Source organism: Heloderma suspectum, chromosome 11, assembly GCF_057233095.1.
Source record: "Heloderma suspectum isolate Gila_16-S chromosome 11, 16-S_ref, whole genome shotgun sequence".
Lineage (NCBI taxonomy): Eukaryota > Metazoa > Chordata > Lepidosauria > Squamata > Helodermatidae > Heloderma > Heloderma suspectum.
Window position 1 is genome coordinate 3,094,056 of NC_139468.1, and position 12,197 is coordinate 3,106,252.

Here is a 12,197-nt window from a genome sequence, read left to right on the forward strand (position 1 = left end):
ACCTGGGGCCTTTGGCATGCCAAGCAGGGGCTCCGCCGCTGAGCTAGGCTTGCGTGGACAATTGGGAAGGAACAGCCTTTTTCTGCATGCTATCCTGACACGAGCTCTTATCCTACAACGGCAGTGTGGTCGCTGTGTAAACGTCAGGAAGGCCGCTTGCTGCAGCGGGCAGAGCACCTGTGCGGATGCACGCCCCCCCCCCCCCCCGCTGCTACGTCTGTTCCTTTCTGAAGAGCATCGCTGTCGCAGTGCAGCAATATACACCAGTCGCCCTCCTTTCCAAAACCTTCCGCCGTGGCACTCGGGGTGGGGAAGGGCCTGCTGTCGGGGGCGTCGCAGCCAGTGCCCGCCCGGCAGGTGCTCCACACAGCTGTGCACAACCCGGCCGCGCTCATCCAGGCTCCCTCAGCTGCAGCCAGGACATGGCACAGCCTCAAAGGTCTTCGGGCGTTTTCTGCCCAACACAAGCCCTGTTCAGACGTGCTTGCTGGGGGTCATCGTGAATGCACCGGGGGGGGGGGGAGTGAGGATGAGCATGCTAGCTGTGCCTCTGCTGTGGGTGCTCCCACCATACTCCACGTGCCAAGGGTGAATTTCTGCGGGGGGAGCCTCCTCTGCCATGCAGAGCGCTGGGCTCCAACGCATGCAGGCAACACGCACGCTCTCCCCGGTGCAGAGGTTTGCCCAAAAAACATGCAGAGCAAAAACAGCAATGATGGGGGGTGGGGGCAGAGCTAGGGTGCTCAGCCTCACTCTCCCCCCTTGTGTGTTCACTGTTCCCGCAGCAAGAACGCCTGAGTTGGGGAGGTGGTGTGTTTTTCTGTAGCGTTGACAAGCCCAAAGGCTTTTATGGCGGAGTTACACCTTGGCTGTAGTTGAGGAAGCCAGAATGACTCCCCCGCTGGTCCAGGGAGGCCCACTCTGAGAGCATGAAGAGACATTCCTGAGCCTGTCTTTGTTTGGCCTCCTCCCACCCCCATCCCACCCCTGGTTATTCCACACTCGGGCCTGCGGCCTCTGAATGCCTGGGTATCAGTTACAGCAGCAATCCCAGCAATTAGCTGGTCTCGCTGGCCCAAAATGAGTTGCAGAGCTGAGTTCAGCAGAGAGCCAGCAGTGCTTAAAAAGCAAGTGTGTGTGTGTGTGTGTGTGTGTGTGTGTGGGGCGGGACCTGCATTGTAAACCAAGATGGTTCTTTCTGGGCCGCTGGACCCTGGCCTCTTGCCTGGGTGACCATGGGGCTGAGAAGTAGCCCTTGGCAGACCTCGCATTCCACCCCAAAAGCCACAAGAATCCCAGGCATGGCACATCTAAGCCAGATGTACTCACAGGCTTCTTTCATGTCTTGGGATGAGCTTCCAGTTCTTGCGTGGGCTCCGCTCTGCAGCTTCATTTCCCACCCAGCCTCTCGATGCAGGAACTCATAATTCGCTACACGCTTAAATGCCTCTTTTTCCTCCTTCAAAGAACCTGCACTGCAGGGCTGTGGGTCACCATGGGTTTGTTATTCCTGTGGAGATCCACCCTCTGTTGTCTTTTAGACAGAAAGTGAAAACACATTAATTCATATGGGCTTTAAATATTTAGTTCTGTTGTTCTTAATTATTGCTTGCTTTAAGTTGGTGGTTTTTATATTGTATGCTATTATTTATTGTATTATTTGCTTCTGTCTGTAAACCACTCTGCTTTTTAGGAGGAGAGCCTCAGCATGTACATCTTAAATAGTATTAGACAGACAGAGATACGTGTCAAATTTTCAAGGTGCTCCTGAGGGCTAGGAATTTGTGAGCTAACATTTGGAGGCATCTAATGTGTGGCAGTGACTGTGGCAGCAGAAGCTGGTGGCCATGATCCCTGGTAAGGACAAGACCCCTGTTGTGGGGTGAGTGCTGATCCCAGCGGATGTTCTTTAGAAAAAAGCTGCAGCTGTGGGTTTGTGTAAGTGGCCAGAGTACAGGAAACTGGGATGAGACTGTCTGACACACCTGATGCCGCTTGAAGACGTTTCAGCAAGAAATAACATTCTGCCATAATGTTCTGTTTCTAGTGTGTTGGGTGATGTGAACTGCAGCAGAGTAGGCCCTGATATGAATCACCGAGTTCAGCAAGAGATCCCACGGTGAGTGTATCCGGAGAAACTCAACCATGGCAAGCAGGCTCCTTGTTGTGCAAAATGTCTCTCTCTTGCTAGGGCTTTTGTATGGCTTCCATAGCTAAACATGCCTGCTTAAAAGTCTGTGAAAGTTGGAACCTATTCCAAGCTACTGGAATGTGCAGCTCACCCACTCGCCTGGTTGAATGTAGGAGAGAGTTTTTCTGTTCATATCTGGCTGGAGAAAGAAGCCTCTCTCCATGCAAGGAAACTGACCTTATAAAAGTTTGCCATTACATTGATTAAGCTGCAGTGAACCCCGACTTTTTTGTTTTTGTGGGCGCATTTGGGATGCTGAGAGAGTGTTAGGGGTGCTCCCACAACATGGCTGCAGTGGGCGTGGCTTGCCCATTCATAAAAAGGCTGCCATGAGGGGCATGGCCAGTCACAGAACACTTGTTTCTCAGAAGGGAAACTGGTGAGACTAAAAAAAGGTAACTTGCCCAAGCACCGGAACCCAAGGCAGAGGTGGGTGTGAGCTCCAGAGCACAAAACCGCTCTTTGGAACCCACACAATGATGGCACCGGAGGGGGGCGCTGGGCTTCCCAGGGTGCCAGTGTCCCAGCTTAAAAACTGTGTTTTATCTTTAAAAAATCTTAAGAAATGACATAAGAATCAGGAGGAGCACGAAGGCCGGCAGGTGCCAACAGAGATGTGCCCATGGGCTCCACTTTGGAGAGACCAGGGGTACTATCAGGAGAGCCCAGGCTCCACCCCTGGCACCTCCAGTTTAAAAAAGAAAAAGAAAAGGGTCGGGTAGCTGGGGTGATGAGGGGCCAGAGCCCTGCCTGAGACCATAGAGCAGGGGTGGGGGACGTGGGACACCCCCAATGTTGGTGGGCTGCAGGTCCCAGCAGTCCAGGTCTTCATAGCCGATAGGGAGGGATGATGGAAGTTGTGGTCCAACAACATCTGCCCATCAGAGGAGACAATACTGGACGAGATGAAGCAGTGATCTCATCTGGGAGACGGCAGCTTCCTTGTGCACCTCTGGGAAACAATATTGCTTGCTGGACTTACTTGGAACTAGAAGGTCAATTGGTGAAGAAGCACTCAGAAAGTTCTGCTCCAGCAAGAGCTGAACTGTTGTGTCAAAGGGACTTGCCTTGGCATCTCCCTGCTTATCTGGGATGATCTCATAAGTGTTTGAAGGCTTTATTAATGTTATTGTGTCTTGACTTGCACTAATCCCCTGAATATTTGCATGATTACTAAAGGATTTGTGTTACGATATAGCAGAATTTACTGAAGAACACAGAGCCAGGTGGAGTTCCCAAGCCCGCTCTTTGAGATTCTATCAACCCCGTGTGAGTTTTCTTCTCCTTTTTCTACCCAGTTGGCCACCCACACCCGTAGGGCACCCTTCCCAACACCCAAAATCTAATCAGGTCTCCTTCTTTGTTGCTTCTCCTGGCCCACGCCAACCTAAATTCTTCTGGGGATTGGAAGAACTTTTTTAGTCTTGTTACTCTATTTGTTTTAATTAATTTATTATTGATTTGTTCGCTTTTCAGTCATTTTCACAACTAAGTTGGAACTAGTTCATACATTTTTGTTCCTCCCCCCGCCCCACGTTTCCTACTGTATTTGAAGGGAAATCTAGCCAGCCCTTTTGCTGCCTGTAACTTTGTTGTTTTTCACCCAAATGGTATGACACTTTCAGCTATTTTTATTAGCCTTCCAAGGCAGAGGGCCTGCCAGTTTCAAGCCCCCCCCAAAAAGGCTTCATCTTTTAAAGGCATTAAAAAGGCATATAACCTTCCTATTGCTTTTAGTGGGAGACCTGACTGCTCTTCTCTTGCTTGTAACGTCTCCATCCTACTGGCATGCAATTTTCAGGCATTCTACTACCCCTCCACAGGATCAGAGCTGCCAGATTTCCAATAGATAGGTCAAAGGGCCCCCATTTTATAGGTGATTTTAAAAGGCACACAGAGTCCCCCCCCCCCCATAACTTCTCTGTGACCTGTACAGTTCTGGTCACTACGCCTAAAAAAGGGCATTATGAAGTTGGGAAAAGTGCAGAAAAATGATCAAGGGCTGGAGCAACTCCCGTGCGAGGAAAGGTTACAACAGCTAGGATTGTTTAGCTTAGAAAAAAAGCGAGTCAGGCGAGACATGATAGAGGTGTACAAAATCATGCACGGAGTGAGAAAGTGGATAGGGAGACATTTTCTTCCCTCTTTCATAATACTAGAACCCAACGGGGTCATTCCGTGAAGATTACTGGTGGGAGATTCAGGGCAGAGAAAGGGAAGCCCTTCTTCACGCAGCACAGACTTAAACTATGGGATTCGCTGCTACAAGAAGTGGTGATGGCCACGAATTTGGATGGCTTTAAAAGGGGAGTAGACAAGTTCCTGGAGGAGAAGGCTATCAAGGCTACTGGTCCTGATGTCTCTGTGCTACCTCTAGTACCAGAGGCAGTGGGCCTCTGTACACCAGTTGCTGGGGAATAAGGGCGGGAGGGTGCTGGTGTGCTCATGCCCTGCTTGTGGGCTTCCCACAGGCAGCTGGTTGGCCACTGTGTGAACAGAACGCTGGACTAGATGGACCCTTGGTCTGATCCAGCAGGACTCTTTTTATGTCCTTATTTCTATTTTTCATCCCAATAGAAACAAGTGCACTTTTAATTTGGAACTCATTGCTGGTACAGTTAGGTAATTTTAGACTCTGGATTGTAAGGTCTCCCACCTCTTCCTCCTGCCACCTTTAGACAGTAATGTCTACATTGTGTTTGGGGGCCTTCCCACTCATTCTACTGAATAGGGCCCTGGATATCCGCTACAAAATCCTGTGCCCTGGTGGCACTACTGGAACTCATTTATTTGAATTCCCGGGTTTTTTTAATACATTAAATAAATACAGCTCCTTTTGTTTCCTGTTCATTTTAAAAATGAGCTCACAGCCCTGCATGCTTGAGCAGTATTGGGGGAAGCAGGTGGCTTCTGTGCAGGCCAGTCGCAAGCCACCCTTTGAGCCCATAGCCTGCATCTGGAATGTCCCAGGATCACTCCCTCGATCTTGAGTAGCTGAGCTGGGAGAGATCTCTGCCTGAGTCTTTGGGGAGCCGTTACCCGTCAGAGCAAACAGTACTGAGCTGGATGGACCAGTGGGTCTGACTTGGCATAAGGCCACATCCTATTTGGAGAAGGCCCAGAGCTCAGTAGAAGGGCCCAGGCTTTGCATGCCCAAGGTTCCAGATTTGGTCCCCACCATCTCTTGCCTGAAACCCTGGAGAGCTGCAGACAATAGGGGGTAGATGGACCAAGACCTTGATTTGGTAGAAGGCAGTTTTGTATGTTCATGAAAGGCCTGCTCTTCTAGCATCTGCCCAGGACAAAGGACCGAGAGGGAGTTGAGGGGATCACCATAGTTTCTCTTCCCATGGCAATCTGGTGTCATGGCAGCGTGGGTAGGGCTCGGCTGATGATTCCAATGGAGAGGTGCCAATATCTGATGTTGAGGAGCCAGTTATGGATTTGGCGGGGGGCAGGGGGAGGTGCCAGTCATCACATCTTCATGCACATCCATGAGACTTTACCCAGCCCAGGCCGTGGGCAAGTGACTTAAATTGGCTTCTAGCATTTTCCCCTCGCTTAGCACTCCAATGGTCTGTGCAATTGCGGAGGGTTCTGAAACTGCTGGGTGGAAGGCACCATAAAACCGGAGGTGTTTTCTGGTATAAACGGTAATTACGTTGCTGGAGGGTGACAGTTTTCTGGGTTAAAATCTTCTTTGAATGTATACCTGGTGTTTATTTTAGTTAATACCTTTTATCTAAAAACAGAGGCAGGGGAGGAGACACGGCCAGAGATGCTGCCACTTTTGATTTTTTGTTTTTTAACTGCATAGTTTATTGCTGCTGGTTTAAAATGTTGTTTTGTTTTTAACCAGTACATTCATTATTGTATTGCATGTTGCTTTGGGCTCTTTTATGGAGGGGTGGTTAATTAGCATTAGGAATTAAATAAGCAAATGTGGAAATGGATGAAGTGCTGTGCTGAGTACCTCCGATTTGACTTGCATAAGCTGCAATCCTACACGCACTTACATGAGAATAAACCCCATTAAACTCAAAAGCAATTACATCTAAGAAGACATGTACTGGATTGTGTTGCCAAGCTAGCGTCTGTGTTTCTTATAAACTGTCATTCTGTATATGATACTACAGAGGTATGAACTATAGACTGATAATATGTGTCACGTATTTGGAGGTGGGGTCTCTACAAGCATAGTAAATTGTGAAGACAAAGGAGTGCTTCAGTTTAAAAGGGATGTTAAAAGTGCAGTGTTTTATAGGCAGTTGTGAAGTTATGCCTCTCTTCCAATCCATCCCCACCTATGCTGAGAAATGTAAGCTGTATTTCACTATGGGGGTGGGTGGGAATAAATAACTTTCCTTTTGAACATTGATATGTATTATTATTAGTCATTTGCACTGTGCAACTCTAGTGTTCAAATCCTTGAAACAGTCTTGTAAAGTAGGCCTGTAATATCATCACCCCCATTTTACAGATACGGGTGCTGAGGCTGAGAAAATTAACTGCCAGATTAATCCCATTCCCTGCTGTGAAAAATCTTCTGTAACTGGAAGAGTTCATACAACTATGAGAACAGGAGTTGGTTCAGTACAATATATTGCTGCATCCATTTTTTGTATCTGCTATTTTTGGACATATGGCTGTAAGCTTCATAATTTCCTATTCCTACTGTACATTGTTCCCATTAGGCAGTTCTTGTCTCCCATGAAGTGAACATTCCATTCCAAAGGAGACCTAAACAGCATCACTTCCAGTTCCCTAGAAATGTATCACTATTTTTGGTTCTCCAGTTTGACCTGTTTGGAGGGTCCTGATGATGTCAGCTGGATGAGGGAGGCACCAGCCAATACCTTCAGAATGGGATTGGGGAGGGAGGGGAGATTGAGAGTGCAAACAGTTGCTTATGATAGCAGAGGGAAGCACAGATATATCAAGGATTAGATATCAGATTATAAAGTCCTTGGGAAAAGGAAATGGATTTCTTTGGTGCCTGGGCTGATGGTGCTGTTTTCGTGGAACAGAGCCTTCGCTTTCTACTCCAATGTTAACAGTGTTCATCAGAAGCCTCCAAGTGCATGTGGCTCTGGATCACTGATGGGAAGCCAGGATCCGTATCCACCATTTCTTGATTCCCGCTACTTTCCTTGACAGTGTAAGGATCTTCATTTGAGTTAAGTTCCTAGTCTCAGGGTAGCTGTATTGCAGACCAGAAAGCAACACGTAAACATCTCTAAAGGTGTCTGATAGGAGTTGGTTAATACTAGTTTTATGTAGGCTTCTTGCACTGCTAGAACTTGGGGTGGGCTACAGTATTGAAACATAAAGCAAAAATCCCATGCAAGATATGCTACCTATTGATAAGCCTCACCCAGCTGCCACCAAAAGCCAGCCTGAATAGGGAAGTCTTTGAGAAGGGAGTTCCATGTTGATGGGGCAGCTACAAAAAACAACTTCAGTCTCTGTGTGTTTTTGCTGCCTAAAATTGGCAGAGAGGTGGAGTAATCCAACTCCAAAAAGAAAAGTTACATAAATGCTAAGTGTTGTTATGCGTGAGGTTTATGCAGATGTGACAAGCGGGCCTTTCATTGTTCTCCTAAAAGGCCCCAGAGGGTGAGTCAACAGATCAATCAGCCAAATTCCCAGGAGTCTTATAAGCTGCTCCCTTATAAACCCTACATAAAGCCTAGTAGAGACACCCATTGAAGTCTGCCTCCATTCCTACACTCCATCTTAAGACACTGTCCATGACTTCAATATCAAGCCAGCTTTTGCCCCACCCCCCCGCCTGCCCTGCCTTGCTTAACATCCAGCCTTATGAAGAGTTCTGGAAATCTCAAAGGCTTGCTCACCATTTTGTTGGCTTTTTGGTGAATAAAGGTATTGTCTGACCGTGGATTTTAGTATTTATTTATTTGGTAGTGTACCTTGTCTCCTGGGATGCTGATCTTTCTTTAAGAGAGATGTTTTCTGCTAGTCTTTTTAAGCCACACACCTTGCCCTCGTGAAGACGCCAAACCAAATTCCCCTAGGAATGGCATTGTCTTTGACGTGCCAGATCAGCATCTTGTAGCAGCAGAGGCTTCTCTTTCCCGATTTCTTTGTTTTAAAAAAAATTCTGTACCGCTTTTCATAATCAACAGCACTATTTTTTCCCCAAAAAATGTCATTGAAAGATGACAAGTTTAAAATATATAAAACCATTGAGAACCAATAAAAGTCATGGGGGGGGGGGAGCGCCACAAACTAGGTCCAGCTGGATGAGTCCATCTCAAAGGCACCTTGGATGAGAGAGAAGTCTTCGCCTGCCTTGGAAAGGTTGCAGCAGCAAGTGGGGAGGGGGGTGTCTTCCGAACCCTTTGGCGGGAAGGCACTCAAAAGCACAGGGTGAGTGTGTCACCATGGGAGAGTCTAAGGGTGCAAAGGTGATTCCTAGTGCTAACACTTAAAAGGTATTGTGCTGCTAGTCTGTCTCTCCCCCCCCCAACACAGGAGCGGGCAACTTCAGCCCTCCAGATGTTTTGGCCTTCAGCTCCCATGATCCCTCGGCATTGGCTCTGCTGGCTAGGGCTGATGGGAGTTGTTGGCCAAAACATCTGGACAGCTTACAAGTTGCCCGCCCCTGCCTTAATGGATGTTTTCTGGTAAGAAAACAGCCAGAAGAAGTGATGGGAAAACACGGGAGGGCTGCCAAGGGAAGACCATGCCATCTGGGCTCCCTGTAAAATTCCATGAGTGAAGCAGGGCAATTGCACAATGAAAGACTCTCTCCAACAGGCAGCCCTGTAGCTCCCCCTTTCCCTCCTCATGAGCAATGAGGGCAAAAGGTCTGGACCTGATCCAACAATCTCTTCCCCCTGATCTCAGTCCGGTTTCAGTTGGTCCACCCACCCTCCCTTCATGTTTGTGTTTTGCTGGTAGCCTGCGGCTTTCCCTCAATGCAGGTTTATTAAGGCTGCAGTCCTCTGTACACTGAGCTGGGCATCAGTCCAACTGAATGCAGGGGGGCTGCCTCTGGAGTACGCAAACACAGGATTGTCTCGTAAGGGTGGAAGATGCAGTGGTGCCTCGTTGGTGCAGGCAGCCCAGGTTGTACACTTGTCCTCTTGAAGAGGGACAGTTTGTGACTGTTACAAATCGATAACAGCCAGGTCAGCAGCTAGGTGTCCTTATTTGTAAATCTACTAAAAGGGACACCCAGTTCACTTTCATGCAAAGCTGTGTTTTAAAGTGATCATGAGGCTTACCCATGGAATCGCGTCACCCCCTTCCCCAAGCCATGTACCCATCCTCCTCGCATGTCAGTGCCTCCTACAGATGAATGTTCACAACTCCAACCTTGGCATGCTGGAGCAGGAGCAAGGAAGCTGCCCACAGGATCCATCCCTCCAAGCAAGCTAGCTAAGCCTGGTCCACAGTAGTAAAACCAGCAAGGGGGTCTGTATTTATTTATGAAGTAGCACAAGTGTATCTCACCTTTCCTCCAAGGAGCTCAAGGCGCCATATGTGGGTCAGCCCCTCCCCCATTTTATCCTCAGAACAGCCCTGTGAAGTGGGTTAAGCTGAGAGACAGTGTCTGGCCCAAGGTCACCCAGTGTGATTCATAAGCAGAGAGGGGATTTGAACCTGGGTCCAACCAGTACACCACGCTGATTCAATAACCACTTGAAGTAGGGAAAGTTCCTTCAGGCCCCATGGAGGGCCATTGCCTGGGTCAGGGGTAGGGAATATTTTTAGCCCAGGGGCCAAATTTGTCCTAAATAAGGACATTGGAGGCCACATGGCAGCAGCTGGCATGAAGCCCCCTCCCACAATTTCTCACAAACTTCCATACATTCTCTGACACCTAGCGTTGGAAGGGGCCATTTAAGTCCTCAAGTCCCAACGCCCTGCTCAGTTGTTGTTCTGTCGTTAAGTTGTGTCCGACTCTTCGTGACCCCATGGACCACAGCACGCCAGGCCTTCCTGTCCTCCACTCCCTCCCGGAGTGTGCTCAAGTTCATCTTCATTGCATCGGTGATGCTATCTAGCCATCTCATCCTCTGCTGTCCCCTTCTCCTTTTGCCTTCAATCTTTCCTAGCATCAGGGACTTTTCCAGGGAGTTTTCTCTTCGCATTAGGTGGCCAAAATATTTGAGCTTCAGCTTCAGTATCTGTCCTTTCAATGAGCAGTCAGGGTTGATTTCCTTTAGGATGGACTGATTGGACCTCCTTGCAGTCCAGGGGACTCATGAGAGTCTTCTCCAGCGTCACAGTTGGAAAGCATCAATTCTTCGGCGCTCAGCCTTCCTTATAGTCCAGCTCTCATAGCCATATGTTGCTACTGGGAAAACCAGCTTTGATTAGACGGACCTTTGTCAGCAAGGTGATGTCTCTGCTTCTTACTATGCTGCCTAGGTTTGCCATAGCTTTCGTTCCAAGGAGCAAGCGTCTTTTAATTTCATGGCTGCAGTCACCGTCTGCGGTGATCTTGGAGCCCAAGAAAATAAAATCTGTCACTGCTTCCATTTCTTTAGTTTTTTTAATGTTGAGTTTCAAACCAACTTTTGCACTCTCCTCTTTCACCCTCAACAAGAGGCTCTTGAGATCCTCTTCGTTTTCTGCCATTAGGGTGGTATCGTCTGCATATCTGAGGTTGTTGATAATTCTCCCGGCAATCTTTATTCCGACCTGTGATTCATCCAACCTGGCGTTTCTCATGATGTACTCTGCATATAAGTTAAATAAGCAGGGTGACAATATGCAGCCTTGTCATACTCCTTTCCCAATTTTGAACCAATCGGTTGTTCCATGTCTGGTTCTTACTGTTGCTTCTTGGTCCTCATACAGGTTTCTCAGGAGACAAGTAAGGTGGTCTGGTACTCCCATCTCGCCTAAGAATTTGCCAGAGTTTGTTGTGATCCACACAATCAAAGGCTTTAGCGTAGTCAATGAAGCAGAAATAGACGTTTTTCTGGAATTCCCTTGCTTTCTCCATGATCCAGCGAATGTTGGTGATTTGATCTCTAGTTCCTCTGCCTCTTCGAAACCCAGTTTGTACTCCCGGTAGTTCTCGATTCACATACTGCTGAAGCCTAGCTTGTAGGATTTTGAGCATCACCTTGCTGGCATGGGAAATGAGCGCAACTGTACGGTAGTTTGAACATTCTTTGGCATTGCCCTTCTTTGGAATTGGAATGTAAACTGACCTTTTCCAGTCTTGTGGCCACTGTTGAGTGTTCCAAATGTGTTGGCGTATGGACTGCAGCACTTTAACAGCATCATCTTTTAGGATTTTAAATAGTTCAGCTGGAAGACTGTCATCTCCGCTAGCTTTGTTGTTAGTAATGCTTCCTAAGGCCCACTTGACTTCACTCTCGAGGATGTCCGGCTCCAGTTCAGTGACCGCACTATCATGGCTATCAGGGACATTCAGATCTTTCCTGTATAGTTCTTCTGTGTATTCTTTCCACCTCTTCTTAATCTCATCTGCTTCTGTTAGGTCCCTGCCTTCTTTGTCCTTTATCATGCCCGTCTTTGCACTATACGTTCCCTTGAGATCTCCGATTTTCTTGAAGAGATCTCTAGTCTTTCCCATTCTGTTGTTTTCCTCAATTTCTTTGCATTGTTCATTTAAGAAGGCCTTCTTGTCTCTCCTTGCTATTCTCTGGAACTCTGCATTCAGTTGGATATATCTTCCCCTTCCTCCCTTGCTTTTTGCTTCCCTTCTTTCCTCAGCTACTTGTAAAGCCTCCTCAGACAGCCACTTTGCTTTCTTGCATTTCTTTTTCTTTGGGATGGATTGAGTTGCTACCTCCTGAACAGTGTTATGGACCTCCATCCATAGTTCCTCAGGCACTCTGTCTATCAGGTCTAATCCCTTAAATCTATTCCTCACCTCCACTGTATATTCATCAGGGATATGATTTAGATCATACCTGAATGCTTTAGTGGTTTTCCCAACGTTCTTCAATTTGAGCCGAAATTTTGCAACAAGAAGCTCATGATCTGAGCCACAGTCAGC

At 47.7% G+C, this 12,197-nt stretch overlaps 1 protein-coding gene across 3 annotated transcripts in view; it reads left to right on the forward strand.

Annotated features, from left to right (window-relative positions):
* The window catches only part of DAPK2 (death associated protein kinase 2), a 66,104-nt gene that overhangs the window by 16,816 nt on the left and 37,091 nt on the right, over positions 1 to 12,197 (forward strand). The window contains exon 1 of one of the 3 annotated variants that reach the window (XM_084816644.1): positions 1,798 to 2,119. The exons of the other annotated variants lie outside the window; for them this stretch is intronic. The gene's annotated coding sequence lies outside the window, so the exon portion shown is untranslated. Of the gene's footprint in view, positions 1 to 1,797; positions 2,120 to 12,197 lie in introns of those variants that run through there. 3 annotated transcript variants of the gene reach the window in all.